The following is a 25742-nucleotide window of genomic DNA, read 5'->3' as shown; positions in this document are numbered from 1 at the left end:
CCAAGAAACCCAAGGGGGCCCCTGGGCATGTTCGTTTCTCTCCCTTGCGCCTTCCTCACTAAAACAAGGAGTTTGCAAATCAAGCTGCTCGCATACTCCACGGAGCAGGGAGTGGATGGCAAAGGAGGCGGACGACATATGCTTGGCACACAAGTGCTGGCCACTGTATAGGCACCTGCTACCTGCCAGGAGGTGGGAACCTGTATGATTTCTCAGCTCCAAGTCTGTGCTCAGACTTTTATACAACAGACAATTGCACGCCCGCAGTACCAAGACACTAACTGCAGACTGGGTGACAAGCGACTGCCTGTCTATTAGTTGAGGTGACAGCTCACTATTTCACTTATCCAGGAGCCAAAGTTATCCAGAAAGAAAGAAACGAAAATAAAGAAAAAAAAAAGAAAAACACGCCCCTAAGCGAAGTTCTGTTTCCATAGATAGTTGATGCTTTTTATGCAGAGGAATGGCACCTGGGCCAAAACTTGCTGGCTATTAACTCCTTTTTTTGTTTTATTTATTTATTATTTATTTTTTTTTTTTTAGTTTTTCTAGGTAGGGTCTCACTCTAGCTCAGGCTGACCTGGAATTCGCTTGCATAGTCTCAGGGTGGCCTCAAACTCACAGCGATCCTCCTACCTCTGCCTCCTGAGTGCTGGGATGAAAGGCCTGTGCGCCACCGCGCCCGGCTGTTTTATCTTTTTGATGTGTTTGAGTTGGGTATAGGCACACGGATGCCTCGATGCAGATGTGGAGGTCAGAGGACAATCTTGGATGTCAGTCCATGCCTTCAACCTTAAGGCAAAGCTTCTCATTGTTGGCCATTGCATCCACCAAGCTGGGTAGGCGCAAAGCTTCTGGAAGCTTCTGCTATCCGAACTCACCGTCTCTTCATAGCTGTACTGGGCTTACGGACACTGACTACAGCAACTAGTTTATTATATGAGTTCTGGTGAGCCAGAGTCAGGCACTCATGCTTGTACGACAAAGACTTGACCCACAAGCCACCTCACCAGCCTGACTAGTAACCCTTAGCATATCAGTGATATTTTTAATAGACAGTCCCTGGTATATTAGTCCACAGCCAGGGCAAAGATGGGTAGAAAGGGAACAGGGTTGATTTTAAAGGCAGACAAATTGGCGATCCCAGCACATGGGAGTGCAATCTAACATTGTGGGAAAGGACTACAAAATATTTTTAAAATACAAGAGGGTTTGTTTTTTAAACTTTCTTTTTTAATTAATTAATTTATTTATTTGAGAGCAACAGACAGAGAGAAAGAGGCAGAGAGAGAGAGAGAGAGAGAGAGAGAGAGAGAGAGAGAGAGAGAATGGGCGCACCAGGGCCTCCAGCCACTGCAAACAAACTCCAGACGTGTGCGCCCCCTTGTGTATCTGGCTAACGTGGGTCCTGGGGAATCGAGCCTTGAACTGGGGTCCTTAGACTTCACAAGCAAGTGCTTAACCACTAAGCCATCTCTCCAGCCCAAGAGGCTTTTTCAATCTATACATTAACTATGAGAATTAAAATCCACATATTCTTACATCTGGTACTACGTTTTTTGAGGGGCAAACAATCTTGTATCTCGAACAGCCCTCAAGGATCTCAAGTGCATGGCCCAGCGTAACATTTCTTAACCATGTTCTATTTTAAAAAACATGAAATCTATACATATTTCTAGAACATTAGTCATCTAGAAATTTCGTCATTCAAGCTGTCTCAGTCTCTGTGGTACCACGTACATAAATAACTCCGCATGGTTCATTATTAGATGAAATGTATCTGGTTATCACAATGCAGTTGTTAGTATAACCATGCATTCTGTATCTGCGCTGTTTCTGGCCTGGCCCAGATGCGATGTCCTTGAGATGAATTACACACCCTGGGAATGTGTGTGTCTAGAGTCACTGTGGGACAGTGGGTAACTCCTGACCTCGTTTGGACACAGACAAATAAATTGATCACTTGACCCCACCTCAAGAGGGAAATTAAATACAACGTAGATAGAAGAAATAAAAATACATCACTACCTGCAAGGTAAAAGAGCCCTTATGAAATGACAAGATAAAGACAAGCCAACTGAGAGGAAAGATCAGCCACCTGGACTGAGATGATGGTTTCACAAAATCCAAATCTCATAAAAATGTGAGACATTCTCCTGCCTGGGAAATATCAAGAAGTACAAAGTAAGATAGCAATGAGATGCCCTCCTTACTGACCAGGTTTGCAGAGTAAAAGGGAATGGTCGTACATTCTGCCAGCTAGTCGGGGCCAGGCCATTTCACACATGGAAAGGGGAATGTGGATACGTTCTCTTGAAAAGCAGCATGCGCCATCTACTAAAACTTCAGTGATTACCTATCCTTTGAACTACCTTTGAGGGTCTACCCAAACCAACCAAAGCACCAGTAAAATGACAAATGCACAAGGTAGATCATCTCAGCATTGTTTAAAACATTTTATTATTTATTTATCTATTTGAAAGAGAGAGAGAGGCAGATAGAGAAAGAGAGAGAATGGGTGCACCAGGGCCTCTAGCTACTGCAAATGAACTTCACACTTATGCACCCCCTTGTGCATCTGGCTTATGTGGGTCCTGGGGAATCAAACCTGGGTCCTTAGGCCTCACAGGCAAGTGCCTTACCCACTAAGCCACCTCTCCAGCCCCTCATCATTGTTTATAAAAATGAGTAGACAAAAATAAAATACCTATCAGCAGGGAGCTTGTTGAAAAATATCTGTGGTGTTTTTGTTCTGTCAAAAGTTACACAGCCATTGAAAATAGCAACCTATCTATATCAGTTGACCCAAAGAGAAAGGTGGTGGGAAGAACGTAAGAGCCAAAGGAAGGGTAGGACTCCTTACAACGTGCTCCTCCAGACACAAAATGGCCTGGATATCCATGACCTCACAGTGCCTGACACTACCTACACAAGACCGTCACAAGAGGAGGAAAAGATCATGACATCAAAATAAAAGAGAGACTGATTGAGAGGGGGAGGGGACATGATGGAGAGTGGAGTTTCAAAGGGGAAGGTGGGGGGAGGGAAGGGCATTACCATGGGATATCGTTTACAATCATGGAAGTTGTCAATAAAAACATTAGGCAGCCATTGAAAACAGCAGCATATCACAAAATGATAGCACAAAGAGCCAGAATTAAGTGATTATTTTAAACAACACCTTATATTTTCTATACTTTCTTCTTTATACAACTAACTTCTATTGTTTATGTAAAGTTTTAAAACCAAAATAGTAATAAAACCCACCATCATCAGTGGTGGTCAACATCTGCCGCAGGGCAGCACCAAGAGATCCTGCATGCCTTGGGAGCTGCCTTCAAAGACCCAAGCTTGCGGCTTTGAAAGAGAGGGCGTTCCAGGCAGGAAAACAGCCCGAGAACCCTATGAGGGTGGGGATAAATCTTGGGATCCACCAAGATGAGCACCCTCTCTTATCTATAGCATAAAACAAATAGAAGCAGGGCTGGGGGGGATGGCTTAGTGGTTAAGGCGTTTGTCTGCAAAGCCAAAGGACCCTGGTTCGATTCCCCAGGACCCACGTAAGCCAGGTGCACAAGGGGGCGCTCGTGTCTGGAGTTCGTTTGCAGTGGCTGGAGGCCCTGGCGCGCCCATTCTGTCTCTCTCTCTCTCTCTCTCTCTCTCTCTCTCCCCTTTCCTTCTTTCTCTGTCAAATAAATAAATAAAATATTAAAAAATAGAAGCAAGTAACTGAGGTTCACGACCAAACCAAGAACTAGATCAGAAGTGGAAACGGTCTCCATGGGGCACGCGTGAGATGATCTTTAGAGCTAACACTAACCAACAAAAACAGCTTGGTTTTGTGGGGTTTTTTTCCCCCAGCTCTGTAAACTAACAAACACACGGTGAGCACTTAGGACTCCATCCATGGTGACGTGTGCGGCACTCAGACGTGAACTTCGGTTTGGTAACATTTTCATTTTAAGCCCTCTCTCTGTCAGTTCCCAACTTGGCTGTAAATATTTGCTTGGAGAAAAATGTCACTTAAGCTCTAAGCTCAAGCATCAAAACAAATGGTCATTTTACAACACGGAGAAGCCATTAAAGAAGCTGCATCCTAGGCTGGAGAGCTGGCTGAGCAGTTAAGGTGCGTGCCTGCGAAGCCTAAGGACCCAGGTTCGATTCCCCAGGTCCCAGCTTAGCCAGATGCAAAAGGTGGCACATGTGTTTGGAGTTCGTTTGCAGTGGCTGGAGGCCCTTGTGTGCCCATTCTCTCTCTCTCTCCTTCTGTATCTAATAAGTAAATAAAATGATAAAAAAAAGTTTAAAAATAAAAGAACTTGCACCCAATGTTAACTAAACCACAGTCCCAGGGTGCATGGCACACAGCTCATTGCAGAAAACAAATAAAATAAAATAAAACAAAAGCCAAAAAACTGCTTTTATGTATTAAGTCCTATGAATACAAATGAATTCTTTGTGTGGCATTCCCTGTTCTTTAACTCCGTCTGCCCCCTTTGAGATGGGAACCGCGTGTACTGGGCCAGTATATTAAAAGGTGGTCTGATGTCACAGGGTCGCCTGTCCTCTGGAATGTGGCTATGAACACCTCATGATAGAAGATTTCTGCAGGTCTTCAATAAGAAAGGAAGCCAGCGAGGCACGGCGGCTCCAGGTGGTTTATTTCAACCTGAGGAACACTTGATTTTTGTCACAAGGAGTCGTTCACACTCTGGGACTTCAAATCACAGGGACCCCAATTCATCCAATCCCAATACCCTGTTAGAAAACACGGTAGGAAATACTATTATTCTATTTCCATGGCATTGAAAGAGATAAAGAAAACATCAGGCAACTCTGCAGATACCTAATCATGCAATGGTAGAAAAACAAAAAACTTGTAAGAAAAGTACTCAGGTCACTGAAATGCAAATACTAAATTTTTTTAGGCACCAGACCCATGGAGCGTTGAGTTAACAACAAAAAGTACAAGAAAAAAATTTCATGATGTCATGCTTTGTGGAATGTTAATAATAGCAACAAGGATCCGTTGAAAAGTAGAAAGAACCTAGAGAAAGAAAAAATGGGAAATGATGTGGATACCAGACCCACAGGGACCCAAACCCAGGGCCAGGTTCAATTCCCATGCGACGCCCCGCCCTCACTGAGCCTGAAGGAAGCCTCGGTTTCCTTATAAGACAATAGGACGGTATTTTTTAAAATTTTGTTTATTTTTATTTGTTTATTTGAGAGCAACAGACAGAGAAGGAGTTGAGAGAGAGAGAGAATGCGCCAGGGCTTCCAGCCACTGCAAATGAACTCCAGACGCGTGCGCCCCCTTGTGCATCTGGCTAATGTGGGTCCTGGGGAATCAAGCCTCAAACCAGGGTCCTTAGGCTTCACAGGCAAGCGCTTAACCACTAAGCCATCTCTCCAGCCCAGGTATTTTTAATATATAGCAGAATTACAAGAAAAGTGCCCCAAAGCCTAAGGTAGAAAGAATAAGGTTACCTGCTGTTGATGGTGGTGGTGATGGTGGTGGTGGTGTGGTCCGTGTATAAGCGAGAGGATGTAATGACATTGTAATTGTGTGCATTTGTGGATGTCTTTGCAGGTGGGGGCACAGGAAGTCCACGTGAGGCTGGCGTGATGGGAGTGCACCGTGTGTGTGTTTGGTGTGTGGGGGTGGAGATTTGCGAAGGTGTGTATATGTGCGCCTACGTGTGTGCATACGTGTGAATAGCATACTATGTACATGTTTTTGTGAGAGAGGACACGCCATGTTCTGTGCATATGCATGAGAACGTATGTGAAGCCTGAGGACCCAGGTTCTATTCCCCAGAACCCACATCGAGCCGGATGCACATGGTGAAGCATGTGTCTTGGGCTCACATGCAATGACTGGGGGCCCTTGAATGCCCATTCTCTCTGTCATTCTCCCCCTCTCCCTATCTCTCTGCTTGCAAATAAATAAATAAATAATCTTTTTTTTTAAAAAAATGCCAATTTCATGGAAGCAAGATTCACAGAGGAACACTTCCCTCATCAGATGCTCAGCCTGTGCAGACAGAGTGACCACAGCAGGAGTGGACACGGCACCTCTGCCCTGATCAACACAGTTATCCTGGTCCCCTAGCCCCTTGAACCCCCCCCCCCCAAACACACACACAACAAGCTAGAGATGTCAAAGGAGGTCAACAAAAGAGAAAGTAGTATGTGATGCAACTCTATTTAGTAAGTGTCTGAGCATACCAACGCTGTATCCAGGCAGATTGTGACATCCAAGCCCCGTGACAGGACGGAGTCTCCTGTGTTACCTTTCCCCTCAGGCTCCCAGCGCCAGCCTGTGACTCCTCCTCTGTGTCCCCGCCCCGCCCCTGACCACTATCTGGCTGCCCTTGAGGTCATAAGCTTTCTCTGAACGTCTCTTACGGCTGTCATTACACCCTCCTTTTTTCTTCTTCCTTTCCCCTGAACTCCATTATTCATCTTTCCCAATATCCCTTCATACTATAAGGGGGGAAAAAAAAGAAAGAAAACGATCAATTTCAGCAAAAGAGCTGGGCACTAGCTATTACAAGAGTCTAACCCACAAACATAGTCACTGCAAGGAAACTGGCTGAGTCCAGCTTTTAGAGAGAGAGAGAGAGAGACAGAGAGACAAAAACTCTTGGCAACCAGTGGGTATTGAAGGGAGGTCCTTCATTTTAAAGCATCCAAGAGTAGTCTGTGATCAGCAGTTGCCCTTGGACACCAGACACGCTTTCAGCCAAGAAATTCCTATTTGCTAAGAGGCCCAGTCAGCACCCACCGCTCCGCATGTAGAGCAAGCATGGCCCACTGAGGAAAAACGACATGGTCCAATCCCTGCACATGGGGAGGGAAGGAACCTCTGATGGACATGTCACCTTCTAATTCCTGTACATGGAAAGGGAGGAGTCCTCTGATGGACATGTCACTGTCCCATCCCAGTGCATGGGGAGGGAGGGGTCTTCTGATGGACATGTTACTGTCCCATCCCTGTAAATGGGGAAGGAGGGGTCCTGTGATGGACATGTCAATGTCACATTCCTGTACATGGGGAGGGAGGGGTTCTCTGATGGATATGTCACTGTCCCATCCTGTACATGGGGAGGGAGAGGTTCTCTAATGGACAGGTCCCTGTCCAATCATGAACATGGGGATGGAGGGGTTCTCTGATGGACATGTCACTATCTCATCCTGCAAATGGGGACAAGGGGTCCTCTGATGGACACGTCACTGTCTCATCATGTACATGGGGAGGGAGGGGTAATCTGATGGACATGTCACAGTCATATTCATTTCCATGGGGAGGGAGGGAGCCTCTGATGGACATGTTACTGTCCCATCCTGTACATGGGGAGGAGGGAGTCCTCTGATGGATATGTCACTGACCCATCCCTGTACATGGGGAGGGATGGGTCCTCTGATGGACATGTCACTGTCCCATCCTTGTGCATGGGGAGGGAGGGGTCTTCTGAAGGACACGTAACTGTCCCATCGCTGTACATGGGGAGGGAGGGGTCCTCTGATGGACATGTCACTGCTCATCCTGTATATGGGGAGGGAGGGGTCCTCGGATGGACATGTAACTGTCCCAACCCTGCACATGGTGAGGGAGGGGTCCTGTGATGGACATGTTAATGTCACATTCCTGTACATGGGGAGGGAGGGGTCCTCTAATGGACATGTCACTGTCCCCTCCCTGTACATTGGGAAGGATGGATCCTCTGATGGACATGTCACTGTCCCATCCTGTACATGGAAAGGGAGGGGTTCTTTGATGGACTTGTCAATGTCCCATTCCTTTGCATGGGGAGGGAGGGGTAACCTGATGGACATGTCAGAGTCCCATACCTGGACAGGGAGAGGGAGGGGTTCCCTGATGGACATGTCACTGTCCCATCGTTGTACAAGGGGAGGGAGGGGCCCTCTGATGGACATGTCACTGTCCCATCGCTGTACATGGGGAGGGAGGGACCTCTTGATGGACATGTCACTGTCCCATCGCTTTACATGGTTAGGAGGGGTCCCCTGATGGACATGTTCCAGTCCCATCATGTACATGGGGAGGGAGGGGGCCTGTGATGGACATGTCACTATCTCATCCTGTACATGGGGAGGAAGTGGTCCTCTGATGGACATGTTACTGTCCCATTCCTTTGCATGGGGAGGGAGGGGTCCTCTGATGGACATGTCACTGTCTCATCCTGTACATGGGGAGGGAGAGGTCTTCTGATGGACATGTCACTGTCCCATCCTGTACATGGAGTCGGAGGGGTCCTCTGATGGACAGGTCACTGTCCCATTCCTTTGCATGGGGAGCTAGGGGTCCTCAGATGGACATATCACTGACCATCTCTGTACATGGGGAACTAGGGGTCCTCTGATGGATATGTCACTGTCCCATCCCATTGCATGGGAAAGGAGTGGTCCTCGATGGACATGTCACTGTCCCATCCCTGTACATGGGGAGGGAGGGGTCTTCTGATGGACATGTCACTGTCTCATCCCTGGGCATGGGGAGGGAAGAGTCCTCTGATGGACATGTCACAGTCTAATCCTGTGCATGGGGGAGGTTGGGTCCTCTGATGGACATGTCACTGTCTCATCTTGTACATTGAGAGAAAGGGGTCCTCTGATGGACATGCCACTCTCTCATCCTGCGCATGGGGAGTTAGAGGTCCTCTGATGGACATGTCACTGCTCATCCTGTACATGGAGAGGAAGGGGTACTATGATGGACATGTCACTGTCCCATTCCTGTTCATGGGATGGAGGGGTCCTCTGATGGACATGTCACTGCCCCATCCTGTACATGGGGAGGGAAGGGACCTCTGATGGACATGTCACCATCTCATCCCTGTAAATGGGGAAGGAGGGGTCCTCTGATGGACATGTCACTGTCCCATCACTGTACATGGGAAGGGAGGGGTCCTCTGATGGACATATCACTATCTCATCCTGTTCATGGGGAGGGAGGGGTCCTGTGATGGACATGTCACAGTCACATTCCTTTGCATGGGGAGGGAGGGGTAACCTGATGGACATGTCACAGTCACATTCCTTTGCATGGGGAGGGAGGGGCCTCTGATGGACATGTCACTGTCCCATCCTTGTGAATGTGGAGGGAGGGGTCCTCTGAAGGACACGTAACTGTCCCATCGCTGTACATGGGGAGGGAGAGGTCCTCTGATGGACATGTCACTGCTCATCCTGTATATGTGGAGGGATGTGTCCTCGGATGGACATGTAACTGTCCCAACCCTGCACATGGTGAGGGAGGGGTCCTGTGATGGACATGTCACTGTTTCATCCCTGTGCATGGGGAGGTAGGTGTCCTCTCATGGACATGTCACTCTCCCATCCTTGTGCATGGGGAGGGAGGGGTCCTCTGATGGACATGTCATTGTCCCTTCATTTACATGGGGAGGGAGGGGTCCTCTGATGGACATGTCACTGTCCCATTCCTCTGTATGGGGAGCTATGGGTCATTTGATGGACATGTCACTGTCCCATACTGTACATGGCAAGGGAGGGGTTCTCTGATGGACTTGTCAATGTCCCATTCCTTTGCATGGGGAGGGAGGGGTTCCCTGATGGACATGTCAGAGTCCCATACCTGTACATGGGGAGGGAGGGGCCCACTGATGGACATGTCACTGTCCCATCGCTATACATGGGGAGGGAGGGGTCCCCTGATGGACATGTGACTGTCCCATCGCTGTGATGGGGACGGAGGAACCTCTGATGGACATGTCACTGTCCCATCACTGTACATGGGGAGGGAAGCGACCGCTGATGGACATGTCCCTCTCCCATCCTTACATGGTGAGGGAGGGGGCCTGTGATTGACATATCAATGTCACATTATTGTTATTGGGGAGGGAGGAGCCCTCTGATGGACATGTCACTGTCCCATTCCTTTGAATGGGGAAGGAGGGTTCATCTGATGGAAATGTCACAGTCCCATACCTGTACATGGGAACGGAAGGGTCCTCTGATGGATAGGTCACTGTCCCATTCATTTGCATGGAGACCTAGGGGTCCTCTGATGGACATGTCACTGTCCCATCCCATTGCATGGGAAGGGAGGGGTCCTCTGATGGACATGTCACCATCTTATACTGTACATGGGACGGAGGGGTCATCTGATGGACATGTAAGTTGCATCCCTGTGCATGGGGAGGGAGGGGACCTCTGATGGACATGTGAGTGTCCCATTCCTTTGCATGTGCAAGGAGGGGTCCTATGATGGACATGTTACTGCCCCATCCTGTACATGGGGAAGGAGGGATCCTCTGATGGACATGTCACTGTCCCTTCCTGTTCATGGGGATGGAAGAGACCTGTGATGGACATGCCACTGAACAATCCATATACATGGGGAGGGAAGGGTCCTCTGATGGACATGTCACCATCTCATCCCTGTAAATGGGGAGGTAGGGGTCCCCTGATGGACATATCACTGTGCCATCACTGTACATGGGGAGTGAGGGGTCCTCTGATGGACATGTCACTGTCCCATCTCTGTGCATGGGGAGGGAGGGATCCTCTGAAGGACATGTCACTGTCCCATTGCTTAACATGGGGAGCGAGGCGTCCTCTGATGGACATGACACTGTCCCATCGCTTTATCATGGTTAGGGAGAGGTCCTCTGATGGACATGTCACTGTCCCAACCTGTACATGGGGAGGGAAGGGTCTTCTGATGGACATGTTACTGTCTCCTCCATGTACATGGGGATGGAGGGGTCCTCTGACGAACAGGTCACTGTCCCATTTCTTTGCATGGGGAATTAGAGGTCCTCAGATGGACATGTCACTGACCATCCCTGTACATGGGGAACTAGGGGTCCTCTGATGGACATGTCACTGTCCCATCCCATTGCATGGGAAGGGTAGGGGTCCTCGATGGGCATGTCACTGTCCCATCCCTGTACATGGGGAGGGCGGGGTCATGTGATGGACATGTCACTGTCACACCGCAGTACATGGGGAGGGAGGGGTCCTCTGATGGACATGTCACTGTCTCATCCCTGGGCATGGGGAGGGAAGAGTCCTCTGATGGACATGTCACAGTCTAATCCTGTGCATGGGGGAGGTTGGGTCCTTTGATGGACATGCCACTCTCTCATCCTGCGCATGGGGAGTTAGAGGTCCTCTGATGGACATGTCATTGCTCATCCTGTACATGGGGAGGAAGGGGTACTACGATGGACATGTCATTGCTCATCCTGTACATGGGGAGGAAGGGGTACTACGATGGACATGTCACTGCCCCATCCCTGTTCATGGAGACAGAGGAGTCCTCTGATGGACATGTCACTGTCCCATCCCTGTACAGGGGAGGCAGGGGTCCTCTGAAGGCCATGTCACTGTTCCATTCCTTTCCATGGGGAGCTAGGGGTGCTCTGATAGACATGTCACTTTCCCATCCCTGTACATAGGGAGAAACGGGTCCTCTCATGGACATGTCACTGTCCCATCCTTGTTCATGGGGACTGAGGGGTATTCCGATAGACATGTCACTGGTCATCCTGTACTTGGGGAGGCAGGTGTCCTCTGATGGACATGTCACCATCTCATCCCTGTTCAAGGGGAGGGAGGGGACCTCTGATGGACATGTCACTGTCTCATCCCTGTGCATGGGGAGGGAAGAGTCCTCTGATGGACATGTTACTGTCCCATTCCTTTGCCTGGGAGGGAGGGGTCCTCTGATGGACATGTCACTTTCCCATCCCTGTACATACGGAAGGGAGGGATTCTGTGACAGACATGTCAATGTCACATTCCTGTACATGTGGAGGGCGGGGTCCTGTGATGGACATGTCACCATCTTATCCTGTACATGGGACGGAAGGGTCATCTGATGGACATGTCAGTCACATCCCTGTGCATGGGGAGGGAGGGGACCTCTGATGGACATGTCACTGTCCCATCCCTGTGCATGGGGAAGGAGGGATCCTCTGATGGACATGTCACTGTCCCAGCCCTGTACATGGGGAGGGAGGGGTCCTGTGATGGACATATCAATGTCACATTCCTGTTATTGGGGAGGGAGGGGTCCTCTTATGGACATGTCACTGTCCCATCCTGTACATGGGGAAGGAGGGATCCTGTGATGGACATGTCACTGTCCCATCCTGTAAATGGGGAGGGAAGGGACCTGTGATGGACATGTCACTGTACCTTCCCTATACATGGGGAGGAAAGGGTCCTCTGATGGACATTCACCATCTCATCCCTATAAATGGGGAGGGAGGGGTCCCCTGATGGACATATCACTGTCCCATCGCTGTGCATGGGGAGGGAGGGTCCTCTGATGGACATGTCAGTGTCCCATTGCTTAACATGGGGAGGGAGGCGTCCTTTGATGGACATGACACTGTCCCATTGCTTTACATGGTTAGGGAGAGGTCCTCTGATGGACATGTCACTGTCCCAACCTGTACATGGGAAGGGAAGGGTCTTCTGATGGACATGTCACTGTCTCCTCCCTGTACATGGGGATGGAGAGGTCATGTCACTGTCCCATCCCATGCAATGGGAAGGGTAGGGGTCCTCGATGGACATGTCACTGTCCCATCTCTGTACATGGGGAGGGAGGGGTCTTCTGGTGGTCATGTCACAGTCTTATCCTGTACATGCGGAGGGCGGGGTCATCTGATGGACATGTCACTGTCTCATCTTGTACATCGAGAGAAAGGGGTCCTCTGATGGACATGCCACTCTCTCATCCTGCGCATGGGGAGTTAGAGGTTCTCTGATGGACATGTCACTGCTCATCCTGTACATGGGGAGGAAGGGGTACTACGATGGACATGTCACTGCCCCATCCCTGTTCATGGAGACAGAGGAGTCCTCTGATGGACATGTCACTGTCCCATCCCTGTACAGGGGAGGCAGGGGTCCTCTGAAGGCCATGTCACTGTTCCATTCCTTTCCATGGGGAGCTAGGGGTGCTCTGATTGACATGTCACTGTCCCATTATGTCCATGCGGAGGGAGGGGTCATCTCATGGACATGTTACTGTCTCATCCTGTACATGGGGAAGGAGAGGTCATCTGATGGACATGACACTGTCCTATCCCTGTACATGGGGAGGGAGGGGTCCTCAGATGGACATGTCACTGCTCATCCTGTTCATGGGGACGGAGGGGTCTTCTGATGTTAAGGTCACTGTTCATCCTGTACATGGGGAGGGAAGGGTCCTCTGATGGACATGTCACTGCTCATTCTGTACATCGGGAGGGAGGGGTCCTCTGATGGACATGTCACCTTCTCATCCCTGTTCATGGGGATGGAGGGGTCCTCTGATGGACTTATCACTGTCCCATGCCTGTACATGGGGATGGAGGGATCTTCTGATGATATGTCACCTTCTCCTCCATGTCATGGGGTGGGAGGGGTCCTCTGATGGACATGTCACTGTTCATCCTGTATATGGGGATAGAGGGGTCCTCTGATGGACATGTTACTGCTCATTCTGTACATGGGGAGGGAGGTGTCCTCTGAAGGACCTAGCACTGTCCCATCCCTGTACATGTGGAGGGACGCATCTTCTGATGGGCATGCCCCTGTCCCTTTGTTGTACATGGGGAGGGAGGGGTCCTCTGATGGACATGTCACTGCTCATCCTGTACATGGGGACAGAGGGGTAGTCTGATGGACATATCACTATCCTATCCCTGTTCATGGGGACGGAGCGGTCCTCTGATGAACATGTCACTGCTCATGCTGTACATGGGGATGGAGGGGTCCTCTGAAGGACTTATCACTGTCCCATGCCTGTACATGGGGAGGGAGGGTTCTTCTGATTGACATGTCACTGTCCCATCCCTGTTCATGAGGATGGGGGGGTACTCTGATGGACATGTCACTGCTCATCCTATGCATGGCGAGGGAGGTGTCCTCTGATGGACATGTCACTGTTTCATCCCTGTGCATGGGGAGGGAGGGGTCCTCCATCACTGTACATGAGGAGGAAAGGGTCCTCTGCTGGACATGTCACTGCTCATCCTGATCATGGGAACAGAGGGGTCTTCTGATGGTCATGTCACTGTCCCATCCCTGTTCATGGGGACGGAGGGGTCCTCTGATGGACATGTCACTGTTTCATCCCTGTTCATGGGGAGGGAGTGGTCCTCCATCACTTTACATGAGGAGGGAGGGGTCCTCTGATGGACATGTCACTGCTCATCCTGATCATGGGGAGGGAGGGGTCCTCTGATGGTCATGTCACTGTCCCATCCCTGTTCATGGGGAGAGAGGGCTCCTGTGATGGACATGTCACTGTCCCATCCCTGTACATGGGGAGGGAGCGGTCCTGTGATGGACATGTCAATGTCACATCCTGTTCATGAGGAGGGAGGGGTCATCTGATGGATATTTCACAGTTTTATCCTGTACATGGGTAAGGAAGCGTCGTCTGATGGACATTTTATTGTCCCATTCCTTTGCATGGGGAGATAGGGATCCACTGATGGACATGTCACTGTCCCATCCCTGTACATGGGGAGGGAGGCTTACTCTGATGGACATGTCACTGCTCATCCTGTATATGGGGAGGGAGGTGACCTCTGATGGACATGTCACCATCTCATCCCTGTTTATGGGGAGGGAGGGGTCCTCTGATGAACAAGTCACCTTCTCATCCCTGTTGATAGGGAGGGAGGCTTACTCTGATGGACATGTCACTGTCCCATCCCTGTACATGGGGAGGGAGGCTTACTCTGATGGACATGTCACTGTCCCATCTTGTACATAGGGAGGGAGGGAGGGAGGGGGTACTCTGATGGACATGTCCCTGTCCCATCCTGTACACGGGGATGGAGGGGTCCTCTGATGGACATTTCACTGTCCTATCCTTGTACATGGGGAGAGAGGGATCCTCTGATGTACATGACACTGTCCATCACTGTACAAGGGGACGGAGGGGTCTTATGATGGACATATCACTGTCCTATCCCTGTACATTGGGAGGGAGGTGTCCTCTGATGGACATGTCACTGTCCCATCCCTGTTCATAGGGAGGGAGGTGTCCTATGATGGACATGTCACTGTCCTATCCCTGTTCATAGGGAGGGAGGGGTCCTATGATGGACATGTCACTGTCCTATCCCTGTACATTGGGAGGGAGGTGTCCTCTGATGGACATGTCACTGTCCCATCCCTGTTCATAGGGAGGGAGGGGTCCTATGATGGACATGTCACTGTCCCATCTCTTTACATGGGAGGGAGGAGTCCTCTGATGGACATGTTACTCTCCCATCCCTGTTCATGGGGAGGGAGGGGTCCTCTGTTGGACAGGTCACGGTCTCATCCTGTGCCTGCGGAGGGAGGGGTCCTGTGATGGACATGTCACTGTCCCATCGCTGTACATGTGGAGGAAGGGTTCCTCTGATGGACATGTCACTGTCCCATCGCTGTACCTGGGGATGGAGGGGTCCTCTGATGGACATGTCACTGTCTCATCCCTGTGCATGGTGTGGGAGGGGTCCTTTGATGGGCATGTCCCTGTCTCATCCTGTGCATGGGGAAGGAGGGGTCCTCTGATGGACATGTCAATGTCTCATCCTGTACATAGGTAGCGTAGGGTCCTCTGATAGACATGTAACTGTCTCATCTTGTGCATGAGGAGTTAGGGGTCCTCTGATGGACATGTCACTGCTCATCCTGTACATGGGGAGGGAGCGGTCCTCTGATGGACATGTCACTGCTCATCCTGTACATGGGGAGGGAGCGGTCCTCTGATGGACATGTCACTGTCTCACCCCTGTGCATGGGGACGGAGGGGTCCTCTGATGGACATGTCAATGTCCCATCACTGTACATGGGGAGGGAGGGGTCCTGTGATGGACATGTGACTGCTCATCCTGTACATGGTGATGTAGGTGTCCTCTGATGGACATGTCTCTGTCCCATCCCTTTTCATGGGGACAGAGGTGTCCTCTGATGGACATGTCACTGCTCATCCCTGTGCATGGGGAGGGAGTGGTCCTCTGATGGACATGTCACCTTCTCATCCCTGTTCATGGGGAGGGAGTGGTCCTCTGATGGACATGTCACTGTCTCATCCCTGTGCATGGGGAGGGAGGGATCCTCTGATGGACATGTCCCTGCTCATCCTGTTCTTGGGGAGAGAGGGGTCCTCTGATGGACATGTCACCTTCTCATCCCTGTGCATGGGGAGGGAGGGGTCCTCTGATGGACATGTCACCTTCTCATCCCTCTTCATGGGGATGGAGGGGTCCTCTGATGGACATGTCACTGTCCAATCCTTGTGCATGGGGAGGGAATGGTCCTCTGATGGACATGTCTCTGTCCCATCCCTTTTCATGGGGACAGAGGTGTCCTCTGATGGACATGTCACTGCTCATCCTGTACATGGAGAGGGAGGGGTCCTCTGATGGACATGTCACCTTCTCATCCCTGTGCATGGGGACGGAGGGGTCCTCTGATGGACATGTCACCTTCTCATCCCTCTTCATGGGGATGGAGGGGTCCTCTGATGGACATGTCACTGTCCAATCCTTGTGCATGGGGAGGGAATGGTCCTCTGATGGACATGTCTCTGTCCCATCCCTTTTCATGGGGACAGAGGTGTCCTCTGATGGACATGTCACTGCTCATCCTGTACATGGAGAGGGAGGGGTCCTCTGATGGACATGTCACCTTCTCATCCCTGTTCATGGGGAGGGAGTGGTCCTCTGATGGACATGTCACTGCCCCATCGCTGTTCATGGGGATGGAGGGGTCCTCTGATGGACATGTCACTGCTCATCCCTGTGCATGGGGAGGGAGGGGTCCTTTGAAGGACATGTCACCTTCTCATCCCTGTTCATGGGGATGGAGCGGTCCTCTGAAAGACATGTAACTGTCCCATCGCTGTGCATGGGGAGGGAGGGTTCCTCTGATGGACATGTCACGTCTCACCCTGTGCCTGGGGAGGGAGGGGTCCTCTGATGGATCATGCTCTTCCCAGCTACTCCTGCTCAGACCAAAGAAGGAAGAAAATAGCCATTCGGGAAATTCAGATCCAGCTAATGTCAGCACTGCAGATTTCAGGGACCACCTGTTCCAATCTTCATCACGTAAGGACACTAACAACCCAGGTCTGTGAACGTCCAAGGTATCCATCATTAGCAACGCCAGTCCTAGGACCTGTTGCAGCAACCTGACTGTGCTGAGAATACCTCTGGGTTTTTGCCTTCTGAAGAGGAATCTAGTATCAGGGGCGGGTGTCAGGACAGAGGAGAAACGTCTGAGGTTGGCACAGGAAGGGTTAACTGTTCAGGGTGCACGTTTGGAATCCACTGCATGCTCACCGAGAGGAAGAGCCGTGGGGTAGCGTTGAGCTCCTAGCGCGGAAGACCTTTTTAATATGGCTGTATTGTAATACTGCAGTGCCAAACCATCCGGTCGTTCCAAAATGGGGAAAAAAATAGAAAAAAAAAAAAAAGGCAGCCTCACTAGGCAGCAGAACTTCGCCTCCCTGCACACAGACTGTCTGCCTTTCGCACCCATTTAATAAGGGCTTTATTTAGCACAATCGAGGAGATGCGGGCTCTGGAAGGCACTGCAAGGCAAGCTTCCGTCTGCTAGGACTCATTCTTCCTACATGAAACTGAAACGTAATCATGTGAACTCAGCCTCCTAAAGCCCCTGGGGGGATCCACTGAGGGGTGCAGCGATTCAACAGCCAGGGCCCCCTTGGAGCAGGGTTTCACTAAGGGATGGGACACACCTTTCTGCCCTGTGACAAGCAGCAGGCTGCAGGAAGTCTGTCCAGACTGTGCCTTCAAGGGTTAATTTCTTGGGCCAAAAAAAAAAAAACTCTCTCTCTCTCTCTCTCTCTCTCTCTCTCTCTCTCTCACACACACACACACACACACACACACACCCCTATTTACTCTTACCCCTCCCCCCCCCACCTCACACACACTTGGATCTTGGAATCTGAAATTCCCAGAAATTCCCCGATCGGCCATATCTTTTAGGAACAAACCCCCTGCACCTGGGCTGGGTTCCCACCTCATCACCAGAGGAAGCCCAGAGAGTCGGGCATAATTATTTTCCTACAAGGTTCTGCCTAATTGACCACTAACCTAATTGATTAATAATCTCCTCTTCCTCCCCCCCCCCGCCCCACCCTCGGCAACATCAAAAAGCCCAGCCAGCGGGGCAGCGCAAAGAAACATCATTGTATCCAAAGAAAAATCATTGTATCCAAAGGTTCAAGGGGTTAAAAGGGCAGACTGGGAGCAAACACGCCCACAACCTCTCTTCCCAGGTCAGCTAAGCAGAAGCGGGCATTGACGGTGAGGCGCGCGACCCGCAGGGCTGAGCCAGGAACCCGAGCGCTAACCCTGAGCCCGGCAGCCTCCAAGCTGATGAAGTTGTTTCCTTGGGATCAAAAGGGTTAAAAAATAAAAGGAGGGGGGAGCTGCCAGGCTTTTTGGGGGGGTTGGATGGCCCCCGGAACACAAGCCACCCAGCCCGTTCCTGGGACAAGGTGCCTGATCGGGGTCTCGGGTGCCCCCCCGGGAGGCAGGTGGCGAGGGAAGGGGCAGTCCTTGGCGCCCAGGCCACAACTTGCAGTGCCCGCGCGCCTGGGCACCCTCGCCCGCGCCCTTGCGCGCTCCCCAAAAACTTTGCGCACACCGTCAGCCTGGCTGGGCGCCGCCGGTCCGCGCGCCACCGAGTGCCAGGGACGGCGCAGTCCCTTGGTGCAGCCTCCGCTGCCAGGCTCCGGGGCACCACGCTTCGCCCAGCAGCCTCCCATTCCGCGCCCGAGGGCTTCTTCCCTGGCAACCGGGCGGCTGCGGGAGCTCGGCGCCCGGGGCTCTCCCTCCCACTCCGTCCACCCCCACTCCCCGCGCGCGCCCTGGGCATCGCCACTCACCGAGGCCGTAGCAGACCGTCACCCCCGCAGGTAGTGACCACCCGATGGACGCCCGAGCCACCCACCCACCCACGCCGCGGTGGGCAGGCGCAACACCTCCGGGGCAGCCCGGGGATCTCCAGCTCCGCTCCGGGCTCGGTGCTCTCCACTCCTCCTCCTCCTCCTCCGGCTGCAGGATGGGGTGGCCGGACTCCGCTGTGGTTCCCTTGGAGGGGGTGTGGGGGGCGCGGGGAGAGGGTGTCCCCGAGGTCCGTGGAGGGCCAGGGCGCGAGGGCGCTGCCCGCCGGCTGCAGGGAGCCTCACTCGCGGCGCCTCCGCCTGCAGCACGAGCGGCGGCGGCGGCCGAGACCGAGACCGAGCGAGCTCTCCGCAGGCCACATCTTTCAAACCTCAGACATCACTACCGCATTCCCCCGAATAGACGAGCCCCCCGCTCCGCATTCCGCCGCCTAGCGCAGCAAGCCGGTGCTCGCAGCAACACTTGGGCTCCCTAACCCGGCCAGAATGTGAGCGCTGCTAAGGGGTGGGGAGGAATAAATAAATAAATAAAGGACTTCTCCATTCACAGGCAGGCAGCTCAAAGACTACAGCTCCTCCCAGGCGTCCCCTCGGGCCTCTCCCCTCTGTCCCTTCTAAGCCTGCTCGGCCACTCCCCCAAGAAGGTCTGGGCTTCTTGGTCAAGCCATGGTTGACTTACGACGGGGGAACCCGCCTCTTCCAGATGCCCTGGTGCACTGGGTCTTAGTCTGAAAAATGCTCTTCTTATTCCCCGAGGGACTTCTCACACGATTTCGGATATTTATTTATTTTTGAGAGAGAGAGAGAGAGAGAGAGAGAGTGAATGGGTGAGCCAGGGCTACCAGCCAATGCAAATGAACTCCAGATGTGTGCGCGCCCTTCTGCATCTGGCTTATTATGGGTCTTGGTGAATCGAACCTGGGTCCTTTGGCTTTGCAGGCAAGCGCCTTAACCGCTAAGCCATCTCTCCAGCCCACGAATTTGGATTTTTTATTTTTCAGCAGCAGACACACCCTCCTCCGGCAGGCCCCCGCCCCCACCACCACCACCAGCCAGGCATGTGGGCACTGGGGGCAGGCAGCTGGGCACTGGGAGAGCACAGGCCCACGAGCTGCTGTGGGAGGCTTAGCGACTTGCCAAAGGGCTTTTGAGTCTCTGTTGTTTTCATCTGCAGAATGGGAATCAAGAGAGCTCTCTTCAGTGGGTGTGTGGAGAGAATCAAGCGAGATGAGCCCCAGAGACTGGCATCTGGTGCCAGCCAGGGAATAAAACGTTCGCCCCCTTCACCCTATGCGGGGCTTCCCTTCTTCGCCAAACATATGCCAATGACATTTCATTCCATATATATTTGTGGTGAGCTTACGACAGGGCCAACCTCGGTAGCCTCTATTTTATGGAGTAGTGTAAAGCTTGCCTTGAACCTGCTCTGTGGAGAAGACGCCAGAAATAAGCAAGTAAATCAGAGAGAGAGGCGGGGGGGGGGGGAGCTATGCAGTAGTGACAGCCAGTTACCAAATGAAGACAGAAGGTGGCATGTGATATAAGTTGAGGCAGGGCCCTCTGAGGGCATGATGCTAAACCCAGGGCTGACATGATCAGGAGCTGGCGGTCGGTGGTGGAGGGAATCGTAGGTGACAGGTGCAGGCATGAATGGTGGTGGCTGCGTCCTCAGAGCAGGACAGGAGTGTGGCCGGAGGCAGCCATAAAGATGGCCTCGTGGCAGAAGCGAGGCGGGGATGTCCGGCTGAGACGGGGGGAGAGGAGGTCAGTAGGGCAGTTCGGGTGTAAGCTGGGAATAAGTGGGTGTGTACTGCAGCATTGGGCCTCTGCATTTCTCCTGTGAAAGCTCACATGCAGAGGACAAGCAAAAGAGGGTGAGGATGAATGAAAGAGGGCTTGGAGGGAAGCCACTGGAAGAGGAGCCAACCAGAGGCTGCTGTGGCGGGCAGTGAAAGACCCTCTCCTCCTGCGACAAGTCAAGACGCTTGGCAGCCACTCAGGGCGCCTAGATGTGCGTCCGCCCATATTACTCCCTCAAGTGTTATTCTCTTCTACTCGAAGATGTAAATGGTGACATGTGTCCTCGCCAACATATCGGGAGGATGAAGAAGAGCCAAGGAAGGCACCCAAGGGACGAAGTGACGGTGATTGCCGTCTCCACGGTCCCTCCTCCATCTCCACCGGAGCCAGCGCCTCATCCTGAAACTGTCCCGTCTGGCCTGGGGTCACCCACACAATCCGGACAGAGGTCCCCTCGGTGTCTAAGGGTGCTGGCATCTGCAGTGTCTGCCCATCACTCATTTTCTCAAGCAGGAAACAGATCTTTCATTTGTTTAGGTCCTTTAGATGCCCCCCGCTCTCCCCCCCCCCCAATGTGCCATGCAGGACATCATGCTATGAAGCTCTCAAGGTATAAAAATAGCAAAGAAAAGGAGCTGGGGTGCGGGAGATGTGTACAGCTAATGATGACAGGAAAGGAAAATACACAGTCCTTACTCTCTCTTAGCAACAGGAGAAGTGTTCTCGGAGCTGAGACATACTGCCGTCTCCTCACATCTGTAAAGTGTAGCAGTCTCCAGGGGCTGATGCATCCCCCACACACACCAAGGCCCACGACACTAAAACCCCAGGAGGCAAAGCAAGCTGAACTGCGATTGCATGAGGTCTGTCTGGGGCCTTCAAATGGCCTCAGCCTTGATGGGTGTGGCCTGCCTTCTAATAGCAAGAGGCAGCTTGTACAATTGATGGCCAGAGCTGAGGCCATCCTTCTCTCTCGTTATCGCCAGTCCACCTCTCTTCAGCGCTCCCCGAGTCCCAATCCGGAGACGTTAGAATCCAGAAAAAGGATCTTACATGTCTCGTGGACCTGCAGTGTTAGAGAGGAAATCACTCCTGGTGCCAGGCGCAGTAGCTCACACCTGCAATCAGATACCTGAGAGGCTGAAGCAAGAGGCTGGCAAATTCAAGGACTCCCTGGGCTACATACAGACAGAGCGAGACCGTGTGTTTGCGTGTGTGTGTCATATATATATAATGCATAAGTATATATATATGTACACATACATATGTGTATATATACATATAATGTTTATGTATGTGTATATATATATATACAAGTATATATATATAACAAATGAATCTGAAGAGATGATATAATATATACATATATATGTATATATATGTTATAAGTGTATATATATGTAGCTCAGTAGTAGAACGGTTGCCTGGCATACGGAAGGCTCTGGGTCCCATCTCCAGTACCACCCCTGACGCAAGAGCATGATACCGACTGGCGAGTCTTTGGCATCTCTGGCACGCTGTTGAGACCCTGCACAGAAGTCAAAGAAAACCGAAGCGCTGCCTGCGCGGCTCTGCTCGGTGTGTCCTGAGCTGTGTTTGTGACAAGTCACCCTTTCTCTGTGTTCTATAAAACAGGGCCAGCGTGTGCTTGCGGGAGGTGTAGGGACCAGAGGAGACGCCCTGAGCATGCTCAACACACAATGCACTTTTTCTATGAATGACCTTTCGTGCGGCGCTGGTTAATGGGTGGCTTCTCTAGGACAGAGCAAGAGGCTTCTGTCAGCTCCCTTGACCAACGTTCCCCACTCGCTCTTGCCATGGCTGGTTTCAGGCACCAGCGTGGACACCGTGAGGCTACACTGATGTGTTGGACAGAGATGTGATCTGGACTCAGCATTTGTCTGCCTGCCAACTCAAAAAAAAAAAAAAAAAATCAGGGCTGGAGGGATGGCTTAGCAGTTAATGCGTTTGCCTGCAAAGCCAAAGGACTCAGGTTCGATTCCCCAGGACCCACATAAGCCAGATGCACAAGGGGGTGCATGCATCTGGAGTTTGTCTGCAGTGACTGGAGGCCCTGGCATGCCCGTTCTCTCTCTGTCTCTCTCTCTCTCCCTCCTCCTCTTATAAATGCACAAATAAAATATAAAGAGAGTTTAAAAAAAAAAAAGCAGCCCCAGATGCGGGGCAATCTTTGACCACTTACCAAACCTCCCAGTCTCCCCTGCCTCCTGGGCTGTTTATTAAGAATCCTAGTAGGCAAATACCCTCATACCTTCCCCTCCCCCTCTGACAAACTGGGAAATCTAGACTCCTAGGATTTGACAGCTTTGATCAGAATCCAACAGTTAGTAAATTTAAGTGCTGAGATTCAGCTGGGGGCCGCCTAGCTTCAAGTTCAGAGCGCCTCCAAGCCTCCACTCCATCCTTTGCTTAAAGCCATCACTCAGGCCCTACCTGGGGATCCTGAGCCCAGAGCTGAGCTTCCATTTCTCCACCTGACCCATCTCAGTCAGCCCAGCATTCACCTCACATGCCCCAAGAACCCAAGTGAAATAGAGCCTCACAGAGACCAAAGCACCCTACGGAGGCATCCACGTGACCGTGACCGCTAGTGACTAGAGAGAAAGAATGGGGACCCCAAAGTGAGGAGCTGCAGACCACAGAGCAGGCAGGATACCCTGGGCATACTTTCACCCAGGGAAGCCCAGCCAGATTCCCAGTGAGCCCCTGCTACGTGTTCATCAGCACAAACACCATATGAGAGGGGCAATGTCCTTGTCATTGGAGACGGACTTATTCTCCAGAAACCTGTTGCTTTGTCCTCTTTCTGTCTATAGAAACGCGGTCACTCCATACTCCAGGGTTGCCCCTGCCCACCACCTCCCTCTGGGAAAGATCAGAGCTCCAACTCAAGTCAGAAGAAATTTATGGACTCCTGTCGCTTGGCAGCAGTTCAGGGTGAAGCCAGCCCGATTCCAATGATGTCATTCTCATATTCTCTCTCTCCCCCCATCTTCCTCATTGCTTTCTCTGGTCTCCACTCCTTCTTCCCTGCCTTCATCTATTTCTTTTGTCCTCCCAGAATTTTCTGCCCTAAAAAAAAAAAAAAAAAAAAAAAAAAAAACTTTTCCTATAGAGGGGTGGGTAATAGGGATATGGTCCCAGACTGTTCTAAGCTTATATCCATCTCAAATACACACAATAAAAAATTGGAAGAAGGGCTGGAGAGATGGCTTAGTGGTTAAGCGTTTGCCTGTGAAGCCTAAGGACCTCGGTTCGAGGCTCGGTTCTCCAGGACCCACGTTAGCCAGATGCACAAGGGGGCGCACGCATCTGGAGTTCGTTTGCAGAGGCTGGAAGCCCTGGCGCACCCATTCTCTCTCTCTCCCTCTATCTGTCGTTCTCTCTGTGTCTGTCGCTCTCAAATAAATAAATAAATAATTTTTAAAAAATTGGAAGAAAAAAATAAAATAAGATTTTAAAAAAGGAAAAAAAATATGGAAGAGCTGCTTGTTAGGTCAGGTCATATGATGCCCAATACCTACCAGGTAAAAGCTACTGTGATTGGCTATGCCTGGCACCACCCCAATCCTACCACCAGATATCAAGCAGGAGAGAAGAGGTGATCCCCCAAAGGCAGGAGAGCATTTCTCAGAGAACAGGAAGGAGTACGGAATAGCACAGTTGACAGAATCGCTAAGGACAAAACTCTAAAGCTTGCAATCCTGACTTGGACATTTTTGTCCTTTCCCGGATCCTGTAGATTCCAGCATACACACACAGCAGGATTTAGAAGCTGTCATTGCCCGATGGATGGCATGTGGCCTGACCTCCTTAGCGCATTGAAGGTACTAGTCAATACTGAGTGGACAACACCCCAGTTGGTTGAGAGACAACGAAAGCATTCCAAGTACCCGCTGGGGTCAGCAACAATGGCTGGGACTGCTCATTGGCGGGGACCAGGAGTGGGTACGGGTGGTGGCAGCTGTTTGCCACTTGTTTTCTGACCCTTCTCTGTAACCAAAGGCCAGCCCCACACTCTGGCGCTCCCCTCACATCCCCAGGTGCCAGTGCTTCGCCCCGAGTGCCTTGCCTTAGAATTCTATGCTTCCCATGCAAGAAAGCATGTCACGTTGCCCAAATGGGACAGCCACCGTGGGCACCTTCTCTGGGGTGTGCTGTGGTCCTGCGAGGTAAACACTTCCTTCCAGCTATCTTCTCTGGCCCATTATCTTGAAGTGTGCCATGGCCTGCACTCACGGGTCATGGAGAGACATGTGACAGCGTGTGTCTGGCTCTGCATTAGCTTCACCAGGCTGCTCACAAATTGTCCCATTCGGTCACTACGCATGGTGCACACTGGAGGTTATAGACAAGAGCCGTTCAGCTCTCTACAGTAGCTGATAACGTCCTAGATGTTCTTGGAAACTGTTGGGTCTTCATTTCAGATATGGAAACTGAGACCCAGTAGACCTTAGACACTCTGACTAAACTACCCTGTTCCAAGGTCAAAAGACCAGCATATGATTTATTTATTTGACAGAGAAAGAGGGAGAAGAGAGAGAGAGAGAGGGAGAGAATGGGTGTGCCAGGGCCTCCAGCCACTGCAAACAAACTCCAGATGCAAGCTCCCCCCCCCCTTGTGCATCTGGTTTACGAGGGTCCTGGAGAATCAAACCTGGGTCCTTTGGCTTTGCAGGCAAGCGCCTTAACTGCTAAGCCATCTCTCCAGCCCCAGCATGTGATTCTTAACGCACCCTGGTTCCAACGGCTGCTGCTGCAGTCTCCAGTGTATCGACTGGGATCACTCTGCCCCCTCCGTGGCTCCTGCGCATCATGAACCTGTCTCTCTCCACTAGCCCGTGAGCTCTCTGAGGCTATAGGTATTGCCTTATTCATATGTGCGTCGCTGGAGAATCTAGTGGGCCAGCTGGTGCTAACATGGGCTTGAGAAACACTTGATGAATGAATGAATGAATGAATGAATGCGATGTCTAAGCACATAATCAAGAGCCCG

At 51.4% G+C, this 25742-nt stretch overlaps 1 protein-coding gene across 2 annotated transcripts in view; it reads right to left on the bottom strand.

Moving 5' to 3' along the window:
- The window catches only part of Dab1 (DAB adaptor protein 1), a 1267233-nt gene extending 1248042 nt beyond the window's left edge, over positions 1–19191 (bottom strand). Inside the window, exon 1 of one of the 2 annotated variants that reach the window (XM_045139320.1) lies at positions 18908–19191. The gene's annotated coding sequence lies outside the window, so the exon portion shown is untranslated. The remainder of the gene's footprint in view (positions 1–18907) is intronic. The other variant, XM_045139318.1, reaches the window with a different exon arrangement.
- Between the last annotated feature and the right edge of the window lie 6551 nt (positions 19192–25742).

The sequence above is a fragment of the Jaculus jaculus genome, chromosome 21 (genome assembly GCF_020740685.1).
Source record: "Jaculus jaculus isolate mJacJac1 chromosome 21, mJacJac1.mat.Y.cur, whole genome shotgun sequence".
Taxonomy (NCBI): domain Eukaryota; kingdom Metazoa; phylum Chordata; class Mammalia; order Rodentia; family Dipodidae; genus Jaculus; species Jaculus jaculus.
Note: the sequence above shows the minus strand (reverse complement) of the source record. Positions and strands in the feature narration are given on the sequence as shown.